This window comes from Engraulis encrasicolus, chromosome 20, assembly GCF_034702125.1.
Source record: "Engraulis encrasicolus isolate BLACKSEA-1 chromosome 20, IST_EnEncr_1.0, whole genome shotgun sequence".
Lineage (NCBI taxonomy): Eukaryota > Metazoa > Chordata > Actinopteri > Clupeiformes > Engraulidae > Engraulis > Engraulis encrasicolus.
The window spans coordinates 2,608,477-2,629,123 of NC_085876.1; the positions used below are offsets into that span (position 1 = coordinate 2,608,477).

Genomic DNA, 20,647 nt, shown 5'->3' on the forward strand with positions numbered 1-20,647 from the left:
CTGTTTTCAGGCCGGCGAGCATGGTGCTGGAGCACGTTCCCACACCAGTTATATGCAGAACTAAGGTTCATATACCTGCCAACTACCCACATGTACCGTATGCTGGGCTCTAGTCTTTTCCTCATGTGACTATGTTCACTGGATCGCGAACCAACATTCCGGTTCCGGAACGCTCAGATTCTCAACGTAAACATGTCAGCCGGTCAGAGATTGAGTGGGAGTGGGAACGGGCACCGGTACTGTTCTCTGTCGGACTGGACATGCTCCTGGTAACGCATATGCCTCCCATAGCAGTGTGCGCACACACCTGTGACAGAGGAGAGAAAAGCAGCACAAATTATTCCTTTCTTGCAGTATTCTCTCCATAATTCAGCATCACCATAACTGTTTTCTTTTACTGTATAACTGTCTGTCTAAGACTTGCTCCAGTTCTCTGCCATAATTTTTTTTTTTATCTATTCCTGTGTGTGTTGTGTCTCTTTCTCCTTTCACTTCATGTCAAGCCAGTCACCATTTCTACCTCAACACTGTCTGTGCTGTCTTACCCTTCAGCCTGTCTGCGTCTCTCTTCCTCTCTCGCGCTTTAATTCTAATAGGGATGCCCAGTGAGAGCACCCTGACTGAGAGGTGGTTTATCACATCATAATTCTGATTAAGTTCCCTCCCTCTTTCCTACCTCCTCTTCACCTGCCACCATGGCAGATAAAGCTGTCTCTCACAGAATTATGGAATTCTGGGTTTCCCTTTCTCTCATTGTCTCTTTCTCTGTCTGTCTGTGTGTGTGTGTGTGTGTGTGTGTGTGTGTGTGTGTGTGTGTGTGTGTGTGTGTGTGTGTGTGTGTGTGTGTGTGTGTGTGTGTGTGTGTGTGTGTGTGTGTGTGTTTGTGGTTTGAAGGTTTGAATCTAAGGTTGCCTGTATCTAACCACAGCTGGTGCTGCGCCCTGCCAGTGCCGTGTAGCAGGTCCATAGCTCCCCTACTGGCCATTATGGAGAATTACCACTGTGGGGAAAACAACACATTGATCTGCATTCATCATTAGTCTGGTTATTCAGGTCTAATATTTTTCAGAAGTCAAATATTTACATATTACTGTAGCCTCCCATTCAAAGCCGTGTGTGTGTGTGTGTGTGTGTGTGTGTGTGTGTGTGTGTGTGTGTGTGTGTGTGTGTGTGTGTGTGTGTGTGTGTGTGTGTGTGTGTGTGTGTGTGTGTGTGTGTGTGTGTGTGTGTGTGTGTGTGTGTTGGTGACAGTATCAAATATTTTATACGTGTCATGTAGAAGGAATCTGCATAAACAATCTAGACATTCATCCATTTGAATCAGACAGTAAATGATTCCGTAGATCCAATTCATAAGAATTATGTATTAACAAAGAATAATAAATGGACAAAACAGTTCAGAAAAAATATTTAGCAGAGTTTCAGTTGGGAACTTTTACTGTCTGTCAACATAATAAACATGTTGCTGTCAAGTTTAAAACACCCAGTTTACAGAGTCTGTCTCCCTGTCCTTATTTGACAGTGAGGTTTTGTTGGCTGCGTGCGTGCGTGCGTCTGTGTGTGTGTGTGTGTGTGTGTGTCTGTGTCTGTGTCTGTGTCTGTGTGTGTGTGTGTGTGTGTGTGTGTGTGTGTGTGTGTGTGTGTGTGTGTGTGTGTGTTTGTGTGTGTGTGTGTGTGCGTGCGTGCGTGCATGTGTGCGTGTGTGTGTGTGCCTGTGTGCGCTTCTGTCCTTGGTGTTATTTGACAGTGAGAAATGAGTGTGTGGTGACCTTCACAAAAACCAAAACTATCACTGAATACAGGCAGCAAATACAGCACACGTCAAGAATGTAATGAGACTTTTTCCACATTCAACACAGCTGCATGGTCATTTAGGAATATGAGTTGTGGAGAAAGGCTCGTTAGACAGTTATCTCTATGACAGAACACGTTCTGCACAAGCCTATCCACACACACATACAGACACACACAAACACACACGCGCACGCACACAAACACACACGCGCACGCACGCAGGCACACACACACACACACACACACACACACACACACACACACACACACACACACACACACACACACACACACACACACACACACACACACACACACACACACACACACACACACACACACACGTAGCCCATATGTTCTACTCTCTATGTACATGTAAACAGATTTAGAAATATGTATACACACACACCTTCTACTTGGAAGGAGAACAAGCTCAACTTGTTATTTTTCGCATGCATAAAAACCCAAAAGGCACACACACACACACACACACACACACACACACACACACACACACACACACACACACACACACACACACACACACACACACACACACACACACACACACACACACACACACACACACACACACACACACACACACACACACACACACACAGACACACAGAGAGAGACAAAGACAGAGACAGAGAGAGGGAGACAGACAGACAGACAGACAGACAGACAGACAGACAGACAGACAGACAGACAGACAGACAGACAGACAGGGAGAGACAATGTTCCAGAGCTCCTACAACTTTATACTACCCTGCAAGTGGTATAAGCTCAGCAAAGAATTCAAACCAGATTCACCTTAGGATGATAGCCTCTTGAACAGATACATGTTAGTCTGCCACTCTATTCCGATAGGGTCACTTGTCTGTGATGTCTGGCACTCTATTCCATTAGGGTCACTTGTCTGTGATGTCACTATGGAGATGGTTCTAAAACCTCACCTGAGTATACAGACACTCATTTAGCAGCAGGACACTGACGAGTACAGTTGGATTATTGTTTCCTACTGGACATTTACACACGCCTCATATAGTATGGGACTCAGATGGACTGCAAAAGTCAGGGATGTACAACAATTTTCTACAAGTTGTATAAGCTCATCAAAGGATTCAAACTAGATTCACCTTAGGATGATAGTCTCTTGAACAGATACATGTTAGTCTGCCACTCTGTTCCAATAGGGTCACTTGTCTGTGATGTCTGCCACTCTATTCCAATAGGGTCACTTGTCTGTGATGTCATTATGATGTGTCCTTGGAGATGGTTCTAAAACCTCACCTGAGTATGCAGACACTCATTTAGCAGAAGGACACTGAAGAGTACAGTTGGATTATTGTTTCCTGCTGGACATTTACACACGCCTCACATAGAATGGGACTCAGAGGGACAGCAAAAGTCAGGGGTGCAGGCCAATCATCAAGCTGTAAGTACATGGACATCAACACATCATTATCATATCAGTAAGCATACACTCTTAAAAAGGCTGGGTCAAAAACAACCCAAATTGGGTTATTTTCTGACCCAGGTCCTGGTTCAGTATTGGGCCTACCCTTTGCCTGGGTTAAAATATTTTAACCCTCAGATTGGGTCATTCCTCTAAACCAACTAAATGGGTCATTCTGACCAAATTGCTGTGTTAAAAGAACCCATTACATGGGTCAGACCTACTACCACATTATTGGGTCATATTGACTTCTTTGTTGGGTTCATATTTTAACCCAATATTGGGTATTTAAATTGCAAGGAGATTTACAAAAAACAATTATGACTTTACATTAGTACATTAAGGTGAAATATACCAGAATTGTTTACCAATACAATTGAGATCAATTTAAAAAACAAAATACAAGAATGCATAATATTTCAGATCTCTTTTTTTATTGCTGAACAATGTAGATAATTAACAATACATTTCATAAAAGTATACTATAAAGATGCAAATCACAGCAGTGTAGCATTAACACATCATAGCATTGAAGCAATAAAACCTTAATTGAATTTACATGCATCTTTTTAGCCTCTTTGCAAAGATGGGTTATCAGCAAGACTGATCACTCATGACCGAAAAGACTCAACTACATCACAGCAACATTGCTATGACATTACCAAGAGCTTTAAGTAACAGGTTAAAACTCAATCATTACAATATTGGTGACAGTAAAGTTAAAACATAGGGTCTGCTAAAAGGGGTTAAAGGAAATGGTTCTGTTTTACCAATGTACCATTTGATTTCAGTGACACTGTACAATTATAGAAATTCAAAAATTTAGTTTCACCTTACCTTTTGTATAGCACACTGTAAAACAGCACATTAAAATGTTTAACCCCTTTGCGAAGAGCCCATGTGCTTTGCACAGAGAATATGTTGCTTTTTAGCTATGAGTAAACAGACCCGCCAGCAGGTCCATCTGCACAAACAGGCTTCTCACCGTACTTTTTGTTAATTACAAACTTTACAGTGCATCCATAACTGCGCTAACAGAGTGGAGTGAACTTAATGGTCCCCAGGTTGAAATTTGTCTTGGTCTCTACAGTCACTACATTCCATACAGTACTTACATAACCAGCATATAACAGAACATAAATAAAAAAACATTGAAAAAACATAGAAAACGTTAAAATAAAAAAACATCAAAGTGTGCACTACATGTCCATGGCAGGTCTATCTGTCATTAACAAACAAGGTATTCCCTGATGGGTGGTTATCCAAATAATACATTTCAAACACAGCATGTATCCAGTCCAAAAGAACTGAGAGCGATGTCGCAATTATATTGACAGTTTGTACCTCAGGACCTTGTCTCGTGATCTGGTTTGATTGACATCACTACCCTTTCAAGGATTTAAAGTAGCTGGCTTGTAGATATTAAGGTTCACATAGTAGATGACCTCCCAAAAGCACGGTGAAGCTGCAGGTTGCATATCCCTCATGGCAGCTCTTGGCATCTCACCACAAGTCTTGAAAAAGCAAAACAAAAGAAAAGTGTAAATGATTAGGCCAAGACATGGCTTTTCCATCTCAGTCATCATAAATATGGTTTAGGTAAATTATATTGTTCTGTATATCTCCTGTACACTTTGTATTTACTTGTGATGTGGGCTTGATTATGTCCTCTTTTGAAAGTCGCTTTGGTTATCAAGCGTCTGCCAAATGCAATGTAATGTAATAATGTAATGTAATGTAATATATACACACACACACACACACACACACACACACAGGTATATAAAATGTTATTTCTGACTTGACTGCACCGGAATGACTGTGCCTACCGGTGCCCAAAGAGGAAGACAAAAAGAAAGACAACAAGTTTGAGAGTTTGGCAAACTAATAGACAGAACATACAGTAAACTGTAGCAAAATTGTCTGAAGTGACACCACACAGTAGGCATTCCATACACATTCACAGAACCAAAGAACAATATCAGGCCTCATTGTGTGTGTGTGTGTGAGTGTGTGTGTGCATTAACGCCTGCTGTTGTGCATTGATATACAAAAAAACGTACTTCATACATGCTGATGATATCCAAGAGCTTCTTGAATAAGTAGTGTGGCCGCCGACCCAGCTGAGCAGCATTCTTCTCCTTTTACTTGTGTCCTACAGCCAAAAAATAAGCAGTTATTGTGATTTTATTGTTAAAGTCATAGGCCTACAATAGAGTTGACATACACATTTATCCTGAACTGCGTTGTTGGGTCCTGACAAACCAGTGGTAGTGAGAACAATATAATTGGATGTTGAAACTAGTAGGGATTTTCCTTTAAAGGGACACTGTGCAGGAAATGGTCAAAAAAGGTACTGCAACTATGCTGCTCATTGAAACTGGGCTGCATATTGCCAAATTTGATATTTGCATGAAAGTTTACTAAGTAATAAACAAATATTTTCTAGCATGGTCCAAGTAGAGTCATTTTTGCAGCTAAAAATGGCTAATTTTGGAAATTCAAAATGGCGGACCATGGAGAAGATCCCCCTTTTCATGTATGAAAAGTGCAATTTTTCAATTCATAATGAATGCTTAGAATTTGATGGTGGTGGTAAGCATTAATGAAAAAGGTAACATAAGTGAATGGGCAGCATGAATTCTGGAAATAAACAACTAAAAATCTCACACAGTGTCCCTTTAAGGTTGTGTGTGTTTATCTGTGTGTGGTGTAGAGTGGGGTGTGCATGCGCATGTTTTGTACGTGTGTGTGTGTGTGCATGTGTGTATGAGCATATGTGTGGTGTGTGTGTGTGTGTGTGTGTGTGTGTGTGTGCGTGCACGCATGGGCTGTTATGCATGACATAAAAAGATCTTACTTCCTACATCCTGATGTTTGAGGACTCCTCGGATAAATAGTGTCACAGACCCAGCAGAGCAGAAGTAATCTTCTTTCATTTGTGTCCTACAGCAGAAAAAGAATGAATAACTATGAGTAATTGGGATTTTACTGTGAAATGTATAGTACAACTGGTACCCATGTTTACAATTCTTGGATCATACACTCACATTTCAGTGCCGCGTTCTTCCCTCGATGCAGACACAGCTCCGTACACATTAAGCGGTTTTGGTGCCAGGTCATCACGTCCATCGAGGAACGGACTACCGGAATGACTGTGCCTGCCGGTGCCCAAAGAGGAAGACAAAAAGACAGACAACAAGTTTGAGAGTTTGGCAGAAAGATAGACAGAACATACAGTAAACCGTAGCAAAATTGTCTGAAGTGACACCAGACAGTAGGCATTCCATACACATTCACAGCATCAAAGAACAATATCAGGCCAGCTCTCATTGTTAGTGTGTGTGTGTGTGTGCGCGCGTGTGTGCGAGCGCATTCACGCCTGCTGTTGTGCATGACATTAAAAACGTACTTCATACATGCCGATGATATCCAAGAGCTTCTTGAATAAGTAGTGTGGCCGCCGACCCAGCTGAGCAGCATTCTTCTCCTTTTACTTGTGTCCTACAGCCAAAAAATAAGCAGTTATTGTGATTTTATTGTTAAAGTCATAGGCCTACAATACAGTTGACATACACATTTATCCTGAACTGCGTTGTTGGGTCCTGACAAACCAGTGGTAGTGAGAACAATATAATTGGATGTTGAAACTAGTAGGGATTTTCCTTTAAAGGGACACTGTGCAGGAAATGGTCAAAAAAGGTACTGCAACTATGCTGCTCATTGAAACTGGGCTGCATATTGCCAAATTTGATATTTGCATGAAAGTTTACTAAGTAATAAACAAATATTTTCTAGCATGGTCCAAGTAGAGTCATTTTTGCAGCTAAAAATGGCTAATTTTGGAAATTCAAAATGGCGGACCATGGAGAAGATCCCCCTTTTCATGTATGAAAAGTGCAATTTTTCAATTCATAATGAATGCTTAGAATTTGATGGTGGTGGTAAGCATTAATGAAAAAGGTAACATAAGTGAATGGGCAGCATGAATTCTGGAAATAAACAACTAAAAATCTCACACAGTGTCCCTTTAAGGTTGTGTGTGTTTATCTGTGTGTGGTGTAGAGTGGGGTGTGCATGCGCATGTTTTGTACGTGTGTGTGTGTGTGCATGTGTGTATGAGCATATGTGTGGTGTGTGTGTGTGTGTGTGTACGCATGGGCTATTATGCATGACATAAAAAGATCTTACTTCCTACATCCTGATGTTTGAGGACTCCTCGGATAAATAGTGTCACAGACCCAGCAGAGCAGAAGTAATCTTCTTTCATTTGTGTCCTACAGCAGAAAAAGAATGAATAACTATGAGTAATTGGGATTTTACTGTGAAATATATAGTACAACTGGTACCCATGTTTACAATTCTTGGATCATACACTCACATTTCAGTGCCGCGTTCTTCCCTCGATGCAGACACAGCTCCGTACACATTAAGCGGTTTTGGTGCCAGGTCATCACGTCCATCGAGGAACGGACTACCGGAATGACTGTGCCTGCCCGTGCCCAAAGAGGAAGACAAAAAGACAGACAACAAGTTTGAGAGTTTGGCAGAAAGATAGACAGAACATACAGTAAACCGTAGCAAAATTGTCTGAAGTGACACCAGACAGTAGGCATTCCATACACATTCACAGCATCAAAGAACAATATCAGGCCAGCTCTCATTGTTAGTGTGTGTGTGTGTGTGTGTGTGTGCGCGCGCGTGTGTGCGAGCGCATTCACGCCTGCTGTTGTGCATGACATTAAAAACGTACTTCATACATGCCGATGATATCCAAGGGCTTCTTGAATAAGTAGTGTGGCCGACGCCGACCCAGCTGAGCAGCATTCTTCTCCTCTTACTTGTGCCCTACAGCTGAAAAATAAGCAGTTGTTGTGATTTTATTGTTCAAGTAATAAGCCTACAATACAGTTGATACACATTTATCCTGAACTCACTGACTTACATCTCTCAGACAATCCAAATCGGTTTTCATCGGTTTACTTCTTCAGTGACTTAGTTCCAGTTTCCTACAGATGGTGTAACTTCAATCTGCTCACTACCGTGCCGGGCCGCGGCAGCGTACCGTGATCATTACACCCTGTGGCCATTCGGAATGCGGGGGGCAGTATAGCACCGCTTTTGCAGAGCAGCGTCTGCCTGTGTCTGTGGTCTGTTTGTGCTTTCGTCCTTGCCCGTCCCCCAGTTTTAGTAGTAGTAGAAATACAGTCAGCAAATTGCATGTTTTATTTAGCATTGGGCATTTGATAGGGCATTTGATAATAACACAAGTGTGAGCCCTAAACAAGACCACAATGTGAATTTAAACTCGACTTTTTTTCTGTCTTGCATTCACCGTCTCCCAATCCGTCCCTCACTTATTTCAGCACTATTCAAGCCAGGAACGGGTATCCTCAGGATACAGAGTTTGCATACCTACTACAATTTGAACCGGTAAAGACAATTAAAACCGAGTCAATCAGACAGGAACACCATTGTAATTAAGTGTGTCCCGTGACGCCAGCATGAGAGAGATCGAATTTTAAATTTGGCGACGACATTCTGTCTTCAAAACTGGCATCGGCCGCTTCCAATTTAGGACCATAGGCCTATTCAACCGTTTCCACAACCTCACTGATCACAGTTGCTTCATCTGTAATGCCAGGTCTAAGAATAACGAAAATAGCAAAACAGAGTAGGCTAATAAACCGTAATGGAGAGACGGAGGAGACATTTAATCAAGCGGCGGAGTTCGGACCATTTTGAGTGGACCGATGTCGCTTGCTTTGTGTAGCCCTATCAAGCAAGCCTGTCTGTCTCATTTGTGCGATGAGCACAAAAACACAAATTGAACCACTCGTATAGTGTGAGTCAAACAGACATGAACAACATTGTAGCCTAATGAAGTAGTGCCCCGTCATGTCAGCATGAGAGAGGTGATTTTACATTTGGCGACGACATTCCGTCTTTAAAACTGGCGCATGCCGCTTCCCCTATTGCAGGTTATTACCTGATCTACACTGTCGTTACCACAAAAAACAAGGTAGCACAACTTAATACTATTACTAGCCTATATATCTGGTATTTAGGTTGAATACGGGGGTATTATTGGTGCACTGGGTTTTTTTTTTGCGAAGCAGAGTAATCTGCTTCAGTGTAGCTCATTGTATGTTGATCCCTCCCTCAGTTTTAGGCTACAAGTGGAAAGAGTCAGCCAATTGCGCGTTGCACGTAACGTTGGGTATTTGATAATAACACAAGCGTGATCCCTAAACAAGACCGCCAGTCGACGGTGTTTTGTTTTCATTATTCTGTCCTGCATTCACCGTCTCAATTCCGCTCCTAACTTATAGGCTAAGTGATGTCTGTTAATTATGTCTGCACTACCTATTCAAGTCAGGAACGGATATCCTCAGGATAGCCTACGGACTAATAGGTTGAAGACGTTTTTTTTGTATTGGTGCTTGTGAACATTTCATCCTTTCAATGCGCTGTTGTGCGCGATCGACGGGATTCCGGTTAACTGGGGATGTGATGCACACATGACAATACATCTGTTACACCAGGTGTGGCTAATCATCTGTGATTAGGACTGCAAATTCAGTTGCTTCGGTGGAGATGCGAACCAACAGTATGACTGGGGAACTATGACTCCTTCGGAGGCTGGATAACCTGTCGCGCCACGACATGTCACAAAAGGCTGTGCAGTCCCGTGCACTGCACTGCACTGCACTGCACTGCTGTAACCCACCCCTCCCCCACAGACAAACATTCATGTTCTGAAAAGTTCAACACGTTCTGAACATTTTAGCCGCTTTGCATTAAGTTTTCGAGCAGACACTTGTCCACGGTGACGCAACATCGAAAGAGAAACGCTGTTCACAACCCAACTGAATAAAGATTTCATTTTTTTTTAAAAACACAGCATTTCTATGAAAATGTGCTGGGTGACCACACTGCCTATGCCTATCCAGATGCACGTATAGCAACAACGAGAAAGAGAGGGAAAGACGGAGAGAGAGAGAGCGATTAGCGCGTATCTGCGTGTGTGTGTGTGTGTGTGTGTGTGTGTCGGGGAACATTTGAAGTGAAAAAAAAAACACCCTCCCCCACTTCAGCATCAGATGTTGGTGGTCTACAAGTCAATATGCTTACCCGACTATCTTGTAGCCCAGTCATGAAGTTCATAAAGCCATCGGTAGCCTATAGGCCAAGTTATCCAAAATCCCTCCGCAAATTTCTGCATTGCCTGAGTTCATAGGCTAAAACAACTTTATTTAGGCCTAACTTATTTAGCTTACTTTATTAGCCTTATTTAGGCCTATTATCGTATTTAGGCTTTAACGTGGGCCTATTTTACAAAATATCGAAAGAAGGAAAAGACACGACAGACAAGTTGAGGCTTACTGATTGTAGCCTATTACAGCAAATCGAACATGCGCTTTATGAACACACTAGCCTGTGGGCAAACATCTTCTTGGCACTATTGAGATAACCAGGCCATGCAGGAATTCAACTACCTGGGCCCACACTAAAATACTGACAGACTACAATTGCTTGGATCTTCAGTGGGTTTCGTGGGTCCGGGGGGATGGGTGGTGATGGCACGCTTGATGTAGGCTATTTTTCCCCACCCCATGCATGCACGCGGACACACAGGGTCGGGACATTCACCCAATGAATGACTGAGTGCGGCTAAATATGCCTGTTGCATATCGTAGCCTAATTATTCACACATCACGTCAAGTCACAAATTAGTAGTCTCTTGCAGTTGACCTATGCCAAATTAACGTCCTCCCTGTAAGGCTGCACTAATTCAAACAGGTAGAGGAGTCGGCTTAGCCTATATAGCCAAAGTCTATAAAATGTAGCCTATTTTTTGTAATTTCCAATTATCCAGGCTATGTTACGATAATGATTTGTTACGCTACGACGGTGCTCAAGACAAGTTGGAACATAGTCATCTCAAGTGCTCCCATTTTATTTTGATCCTGCTTTAAGTCAATGGGCGAGAGGGACGGATGAAACGGGTGTTTCATTCGTCCCGACAGTGTCTACTGACACTTAAATCCCTTTTGCCTGTAAACCTGACAACTTTGACTTTTCATACTTTCGGATAGGCTATGTTAAAGTTTTCGAGTAAATCGCAGTGTTTCATTCGTCCCGAGTTTCATGAGTCCCTGCTCTCCCCTACTGCCTAAACTGTTACAGTTTAAATGCGTCCTCTCCAAACAGTGTGTGTGTGTGTGTGTGTGTGTGTGTGTGTGTGTGTGTGTGTGTGTGTGTGTGTGTGTGTGTGTGTGTGTGTGTGTGGGCGAGAGAGGGAGAGAGAGCGAGGGAGAGAGGCACTTAATTCCCCGCAGAAAGAGCAAGGCGATGTCTCCAAATATTAGACAAATGCATCTTATTTTAGTTAAGTAGACATCAGGGATGTATTTTGCTTAATAGCAACGCCGACCTGATTGGTTCATATTGCTCTGAATAGCCACAGAAGGCTAGGCTATATTTTAATGGGTTTACGCCCGCGAGGTCATCTAACTGTGGTCACAGTCGCCAGGTGCTATTATGAGAGGAAAACTATAGCACGTTGGCAAACATTAAAGTCAGTTTAAGCCATGCATATGATGAACCAGTTTTCTTGTTTGAAAAAACACACTTCCCGGTGCGCAAGGTGCATTCATTTCTGACTGACCCAGATGAAATCGCATGAGGAACTCCATGATTATGAGATGACATTGCATATATTTCCCAGCATATATTTCCCCCCTCTCTCTCTCTCTCCAAACCCAGTTGTACTTGGACTCACTTTTAACACCGCTGGCCTACCCAGGTGAATCGCAGCACACATTGTTTGCAGTGAGCCGTGCCGTGTGCGAGTGCTGTGCAACTTCACCCCTAACGTTTAACCTAGACTAGCGAGTGCAGTGTTGTAAATCACGTGGAATAAGTGCAGCGATTACCTGCGTAGCCTACTTAATTATGGAAGTGAGTGTCATTTGGACTGCCTATGGAATCAAGCCTACTGTCACCAAGCTCTTCCTGTCTCCCCAGCCTCGCAATGGATGGACATCTGGCCACCGCTCCTCCGCCTCCTTCGGAACGGATGACTGTGGGGGGATCTCCAATGAAATTTGGAATTTCGGACTTGTATAGATTTGGGGTGCCCCGGGACTCTTTTAGATTTCTGTTAGTTAATAAATATTATTTTAAAACTCAATATTTGTGTCTTGGCGTAGGCCTATTTGTGGTGTACAGTACTCTCCAGGGTATTTGGTAACAAGGAGAGGTGTCGCTGGGAAAATGCGCACTTTCTCACCTGCGACACATAACCCGACAGTTGGTTACACTTAATTTGAGCACGAAAACAGCAATAGCAGTCGCTTGCTAATGTTTGCCAATGTGACAACGCTTACACGCTCAAACGAAGCGCTGTTAGGTTACTGCGGTGAGGTGTATTGCACTCTCAGTAATTTTTACCAAACAAAAAAGTATCCACAGCCAGACAACAAGTCTGAAGTTGCAATATTAGACGTTTCAAATCTTGCCATGCGATAATCGGTATGGCTTCTGGCTACACTCAATTTGCATTTTGTCAGAGCTTGCACATTAATGCAATTCATCCGATCATCATTTAAAAAAAAAAAAAAGAAAATTCATTACATTATTTAGGCTATTCTTTTTATGACTCTTCCTACTTCCTGGAGGTGTTCTCACACAATTTATAGGCATGTTGTTATCCGCTGAATCGGTGCGTGCTGGTGAATATGAGCATATATTAATATGCCGTCAGCATCGTAAAATATTCCATATGGTAATAAACATTTTGGACGTCCAAGCTCACACGGGAGCGCTGCAATAGGTAAGCTGTAGGCCAGAGAGAGAGAGAGAGAGAGAGAGAGAGAGAGAGAGAGAGAGAGAGAGAGAGAGAGACTACCACGTGGTAAAGCGTATAGCGAGCGCTCCCAAGTGCCACCCGGCGGTTGTTTGGGTACACTGCAGCTAGGCCCGGTACGTACCGAGGTGGATGACGTGGCATTACCTCGGTAAAGGGTGTGCATTGTAGGGGGACCGACTGTACACACCCAGCTGTCTTGGTAACCGGTCAGAGGAGAGAAGTCCACCTTATCCAGAGCAGAAGAGATAAAAAAAAGACAAAACGTTTCAGAGCTTTGCAGACACACCTTCAAACAGACAACAGACAACCTTAAATAAATGTATGAAAGGCTTTTGTCTCACTACTACACACAACTTTACATTTTTCATTTACATAAACAAAAATATAAACCAACCAGTCCCTTCGTAAATACTGCACAGAGTACAATATGCAAAGCATGTTGAAGTAGCTGTTGCCTATAGCCACAAATGTCTTTAAACCAGGAAACTTCCCTGTAGCGTCAACAAAGCAACACATCCCTGCTCGTGAATGAAAGAAATTGGATAACTATTCCCTCCGCATTTAAGTAATTTTGGAACACAACGACTGGTGAATGTAAACACGTTTTCCACGCGTAGCCTTCATCCGCATTTATCAAACAGCTACGTAGAGCTACGACTCTAAATCAAGCAAGCAAAGCACATACGAGATAAGAAACGCCAGTTGACACACAAACAATAAACAATTGTCGCGACAACATTTTCTTGCACAGGCAAGCTGCCCAAACACACGATGCGACTTACCACACCGAACATACCGGTAATATTTAATGCGCGAGCTAGCTATCCCTCCCTCTGCCTTTATCAGAGTTCGGACTTGTGAAAGGTGCAAGTCGCAGTGAGCTCGGCCTCGGAAGAACATCGCAGGAGTCAGGAGAAGTCACACAACACAAGCACTTGCTCTCATAAAACTAGTTCTAGTTGACACAGAAAAAGAAGAAAGCCCGTCGACTCCCCTACAGTATGTAGAACTAACATGACACTTGTGGAAACCGAAGACAGCCTTCAGATGCCAGCTTGCGGCCCCCAAACGAAAATGCTGTCGTTATGAACAGAATTCTAGGTTGAGTGGAGCCAGGTAGCGGCTAGATATAGTTAGCTACCTAATTTCTCAGATTTGTGTCAGTTGCGTCCTGCATTAATCGCTAGGCTAGTAGTATCACAGCCCGTATAGAAAGTATATCGCCTCACTGTGTACTGAACCTCAATTTATCGTCGAGTAGACACACTTAGCCCTCTACCTAAAAAGAATCTGCCCAACCACTGACAGCCAACCACCCGTTATAAGCTAGAACTATGCTAAATAGCAACCAAATGAATCCCAGAAGGGCTAACATTATGACTTACCGTAGTGTCTTGGTTATTAGCTAACTAACCACCGTTGACAGAACCTGGACGAAGGCTGGACGAACATACTACTTTCCAATGAAATGTAGCAAATATATTCCCAAATCCACCACAGGATAGCAAACCGCTGCAGTTATGACAAAGTGCTTATTCATTTGCTCCCCTTAAAAGATTAGTTACCGTTTCCTCCTATTAGGCCTACTCGAAATGGGTATAGCTTTCTATGAAATGTGCCTTAATATACTCGCCACACACAGGAAATCACGGCTGACGCATATTTACACCGCATGGCAAGTTTATATGTAATAAAAGGCGCACACTTACCTAAACAATGCTTTCACATGCCATCCGGTGTCCTTTCTTCTGGACGTTGGTAGTTTACTAGCCGTTTTGGCAATGGCGTCCGGGCGGTAAAATTCAAAATTCAAATATCTTGACAAGATTACAGGGTTAAAATGACCCAGGGCCTGGGTGCTGATGTGGGTTTAGCGAATAACCCAGGTAATGGGTACGGAAAATGACCCAATATGGGTTATATTTAACCCATTTTTCATAGAAAAGCAATTGACCCAGGGGTTTAGTCAAAGTAATAACCCAGCTCTTTTTAGAGTGTAGGTTTTATGTCTCAACTTCAACATGAAGACACACACAGACACAGACACACACACACACAGACACACACACACACACACACACACACACACACACACACACACACACACACACACACACACACACAAGTGTTAATTTCGTCAGCTTTTTTTGATTTAGTCTTAGTCTTAGTCACAATGACGAAAATCAATTTTAGTCTTAGTCATATTTTAGTCATTGCCTTCCCAATTTAGTCTTAGTCTTAGTCAAAATGACGAAAATCAATTTTAGTCATAGTCAAATTTTAGTCATTTTAGTCAATTTAGTCAACATTTGAAATTTTAGTCATTTTAGTCAACATTTCAAATTTTAGTCATTTTAGTCAATATTGTGGTGTAAAATAAATAACCTACAATGGCTATTGTTATTTCACAAAGCATTACTAATATAGCCTATTGCAGCAAATATTCACCTACTTTTCCACCAAAACCCAAATCAGTCATTTCAACATCATAGAGCAAAAGAGCATCACACACACACACACACACACACACACACACACACACACACACACACACACACACACACACACACACACACACACACACTTCCAGGTGCAGGCTTCTCTCTCTCTCTCTCTCTCTCTCTCTCTCTCTCTCTCTCTCTCTCTCGTGCATTAGAAGCTGCTGCATATTATTTGATTTTGAGTTTGATCACGGAGGAAGCTACATGCTCTTCTTCACCTGACCGCGTGACTTAAAGCCTGCAGATTCCTGGCAGTGGGAAGACCAGACATCCCAAGTCTGCATGAAGTTCAAGAAGTCTCCCTGATAGTGGCTTCCCGATGACCACGAGTCAGATAAAATATTGCTGATGTTAGACTATGCATGTTAGCGGTTATTGTTTTCAATTTGCAATGCGAGCAGAGAACGATGACTTGTGCGGCATGCGTGGAATGTAATAGGCTTAAATAGATTGTGCGAGCACACTTTGTATGCCATGCAAAAGTCCCAGGAAAAAATAGTTAGGCAGGGGTGTGTAGACTGGACGATAGAAAGGACATGCACATACAAATAGTTAAACACTAATGCTGTTTTGTTTGTCGGGGGTGTCGAGGCTCGATAAGCATGACCCTGAAAAGAGTTTTTGGAACTTGGGAAGACGCTGCAGACGCATGGAAATGCTGTCGACTTCCTTGGGTCTTTTAGCGTTGCTCTCGACGAGAACAAGTTTCAAATCTCAACCGTTTTAAACTCCTCAGCGATCGCCTATCCATTGATTATTTTCAAAAATAGGCTACAGTAGCCGTGCCTCAGACAGACCAACTTTCCCCCTGCTGGCGCGCGCTCCCGCGGTGACTGATTTAAATAAAGTCACAAATCCGACCTTCATGATTTGCTTGCGAACTGCCTACTCATATGGTTAAACAACAAATATAGCAAACATTACACAAAAAGAACAGACAACGAACGCCGGGCTAAGACAGCCTAAGTGAAAAGGAGAATAGTGGAAGCTCGAGGAGGTTTAGAATGACAGTATCAGAGGAGGATTGGCGCGACTGTCATTACTGCAGAAACACATGTCTTCGTCATGGACAAGAGGGTTGTTGAACATGTTTCAAAATTAACACTTCCCTCAACGTCGGCTATTTTTTCTCTTTCTCTGGGAATGTTTTGGGACCTAAACTCAACTTAAATGGACTCACTGAACTACTAGGCTACAGATCTACTGACTGAGCGGCGCCATGCACTGGCTGCCAGCAGAGACAAGCGAGGCAACACAGCATGAGTGCGCAATCACCTATGAAGTTCAAGACACGCCTTACAATTACAAATTACAAATTAATTATAAATAATTATATTTTTTAATGTCCATTCGTCCATGTCTTGTAAATTTCGTCTCGTCTTAGTCTCCTTGACGAAAATATTTTGTTATTTTCGTCATATTTTTATTTGCTGGAGGCAATTTTTAGTGCGTCATCGTCTCGTCATCGTCAAGGGAAAAAGGGGCGTTGACGAAATATTTTCGTCATCGTCGTGGTTGACGAAATTAACACTGTACCCTACACACACACACACACACACACACACACACACACACACACACACACACACACACACACACACACACACACACACACACACACACACACACACACACCATGTATGAGTAAAGGTCAATATGTGGGAATGTTAGACACTGGGGTGAGAGCGTGGGAATGTAAAATAAGAGATGGAAAGAATACATAATAAAGGATAGGAGAGAGCGGCAGAAGCTGATGATGGTGAGAGGAAGAAAGAAACATTGAAAGAAAGAAAGAAACATTGAAAGAAAGAAAGAAAGAAAGAAAGAAAGAAAGAAAGGTTAAGAGTAGAAGTGGGAATGCATGCACATGACAGTGGCATCGTGGAGAAATGGACTGTGATGCAAAACTCACAAGTGCCACAAAGTCACCATGTTGCATGCTGTCATTGCTACTTTGCAGTGGTGGCTCAGGTGGTAGAGGAGCCATTCAACAACCAGAAGGTTACAGGTTCGAGCAAGATACTTAACCCCAAGTTGCTCCTGGTGCCCGGGTGGTACCCTTCGTGGGAGCCAATGTCGCCGGCGTGTGAATGGGTGGATGTGAGGCATACAATGTAAAGTGCTTTGATACCTTACACACACACTTTACGAAGACAATTATTGAGTAGGAATCAGCACTTTCATTTCAGTGAGCTGTCAAAACCTCTCCCATAACTGTGCTGAATACACACACACACACACACACACACACACACACACACACACACACACACACACACACACACTAGGGCTGGGCGATTCACCCTGAAAAAAAAATCTAGATTTTTTCATTAACAAACTCGATTCACGATTCACGATTCGATTCAATACCCCCAGAAAAAAAAAAAAAAAAAAACTTGAGCTCTCTAGGCCCCTACGTGGTTGTGTGTGTGTGTGTGAGAGAGAGAGAGAGAGAGAGAGAGAGAGAGAGAGACAGAGAGACAGAGACAGACAGAGAGAGAGAGAGAGACAGAGAGAAGTAGGCGTTGCCTCTGGTATGTGTGATTGAAGTCTACTCGGACTGGACCAGTTTATATGGACATGAGGTAGCCTATAGCAGGGTTTTTCAAAGTGGGGCCTGGGGACGCCTGGGGGGCCGTGAGAGGATGCCAGGGGGGCCGTGGCAGATTGGCAGGGAAAATATAGTTTTATAATAGCCAAAATAAACAAAAAAATAGGCTTAAATACCAGTGGAATAATTTTGTTCTTTACAATATGTATGTATTGTGCTTTCTGTAGTACCTGAATGGTCTTAGGAATACACAAACTTTATCAAGGTGTGAAACTGGGTGCACAGAAAAAAATAGTGTGGCATGTCCCATGTCAGGGGGGGCTTGGCTGGAATCTACCTGTGGAGGGCTCATAGTAAAGTTTGGGAACTCCAGGCCAAAATAGCCTAATGTAATTTTATCTCAGAACATTACTAATAGAAATGACCAATTGGGATTACATTGAAACATCTCAGAGAAAGAACAAAAAATGTGAGGGGTAAACCCTCAGGCACTGTTGAGATTTGTCGTCACGTGCCATCCATCCCCACAATATATTAATGATGCATTATAGTGCAGATGTATGGAGGCTCTTGTCCCAGATGAACAAATTTAGCAATTGCCTGCTGGTTTCCCATCAGAGCCCATAGTAATGCGTCTAAATACATGTCGATGCATCTGAACATTGCTGCGTTAACACAGAGAAAACATTTTGGAGCAACACCCTAAAACAATGCTTACTTCAAGACGGTAACGTTTGCAAGCCTGAGTAGAGTACATATCGCGTTTCATGCATTTAATCAGACATCAGCGCTGGTAATTTCTCCGGACTGCTTAACAGGTGGTAAAACTCTCGGCGAAGTTTACCGATATCGCCGCTATCTTTACTGACATGTCGCGTTCAGACGCGGTTATTATTACTTTACCACAAGTCTCCTAACTACCGTCCGAGTAAGGCTTTGGAGAGAGGGGGAGAGAGAGCGCGCGAGAGACCGATTGCTCAGGGTGCTTGGGTGTGTGTGTGTGTGTGTGTGTGTGAGCGAGAGAGGGAGGGAGAGATATTCCTTTCAACTCACATGTTGGTTAGGATTATACAGACGAGGAAGCAGCGCATCCAAAACTTTAAGCATATGTTGAAAACCTCTCTTCTCTGCCGAATAAACTGGAAGCATATCGTAGTAGGTAGTTCTAGGCTAATTGCATCCGTGACTGCTTTCCACCTTGCTCCACTCTTGTGGTAGGGGTAGAGTAGTTTGTTTAGCATTTTCTCCGCGATATGTTTTCGTTTCAAATATTCAAACATGCCTGTAGTCCGGCTGCTGGACGTACACCTTACGTTATGACAACACTGTCATTCACAATTTGAGTTTAAGATTGAGATTAAAGTGGTAGGTTGTTTGGTATATCATTGGCAAAACGATAGGAGGTAGTGTCACCTTTTTTTGAACAGGAGCCCGTATTTCTCGCCCGTTTCACTATATTTCTGTCAAACCATTTCACTCACCACGTTTGTTTGTGCATGTAATGGGGGAGGAGACACAGAGGTAGACAGCCTACGTCCTCGCCAAGTGGTGAACGTAATGCAATGCGCTGTGCGCTTGGATAGGCTACATAAACTGACACACACCTCAGATAATTGCCTGATTGAGTACAGGTGATTGTCTCTATTTTGGTCACAGTTTAAGAGCATCATTACTCTTTTAGCCAGGGGCAAGTTTAGGCTATCTTTAGTGGGGCCCCACCGTGACTTGGCTCGCCCCCACTAGCTCAGGACCCTTTTAAAATATTGTTATTTGTGAATTGTATTGGAAATGAATGCAATTGCACAGTCGCTTTTCCCCTGCGCAATATTGTGCTGCGACTGCCCCGTCTGGCAACCATGAGCTTCAACAAAGGCAGAGGAAAGATCTTTGACAAAGGTCTAGTGACGAGTCCGCTGCACCTCTTCTGATTGTTTGGTATAATACAACTGCTTGCTGCCAGAGTTATATGATTTTTGCGAAAGATCTTTGGTAATTTAATAATTTCTGAATTTATCATGCAGCCGAGGCAGAACCCAAATCCGTGCATAATCATGTAATGAGAAGGTATGGAGCACACTAGACACAACTAAAGTGGTCTACTGTTGTCTACTGTAGTGCTAACATTGATTGTCATCATAACTGACATAATTTTGTAAGCTGGTGAACGTTGGTAAAAGTGTTGCAATAAAAGCCGATTAAAATCGTCCAAAATTCGGTTGTGGATATCCGTGAAATATAGGCCTACTGTTTAAAACAGGTGGCTAAGATTTGTGAGGTGGTGCGACGCACAATACTTTCACTTTCGCCGGTGTTATGGGGCTCTCTGTTGACCACTTCGTGCAAGGTGTGTCTGTCAGAATTACAAAAGCTTGAGGTAGCAAGATAACAGAAAGGGGAGTCAAAATACAGATGGAATACAACGCGTAATCAGCCTATTGTGGAAACCATGCCATTTTCTTGCAAAC

At 42.8% G+C, this 20,647-nt stretch overlaps 1 long non-coding RNA gene across 1 annotated transcript; it reads right to left on the minus strand.

The window, feature by feature from the left end:
- Positions 1-4,583: 4,583 nt before the first annotated feature.
- On the minus strand, positions 4,584-6,435 carry LOC134436852 (uncharacterized). Its single transcript, XR_010032273.1, has 4 exons — positions 6,307-6,435; positions 6,117-6,202; positions 5,320-5,411; positions 4,584-4,770 (listed from the first exon to the last, which is right to left on the minus strand). It is a non-coding gene; the product is annotated as an uncharacterized LOC134436852 (long non-coding RNA).
- Between the last annotated feature and the right edge of the window lie 14,212 nt (positions 6,436-20,647).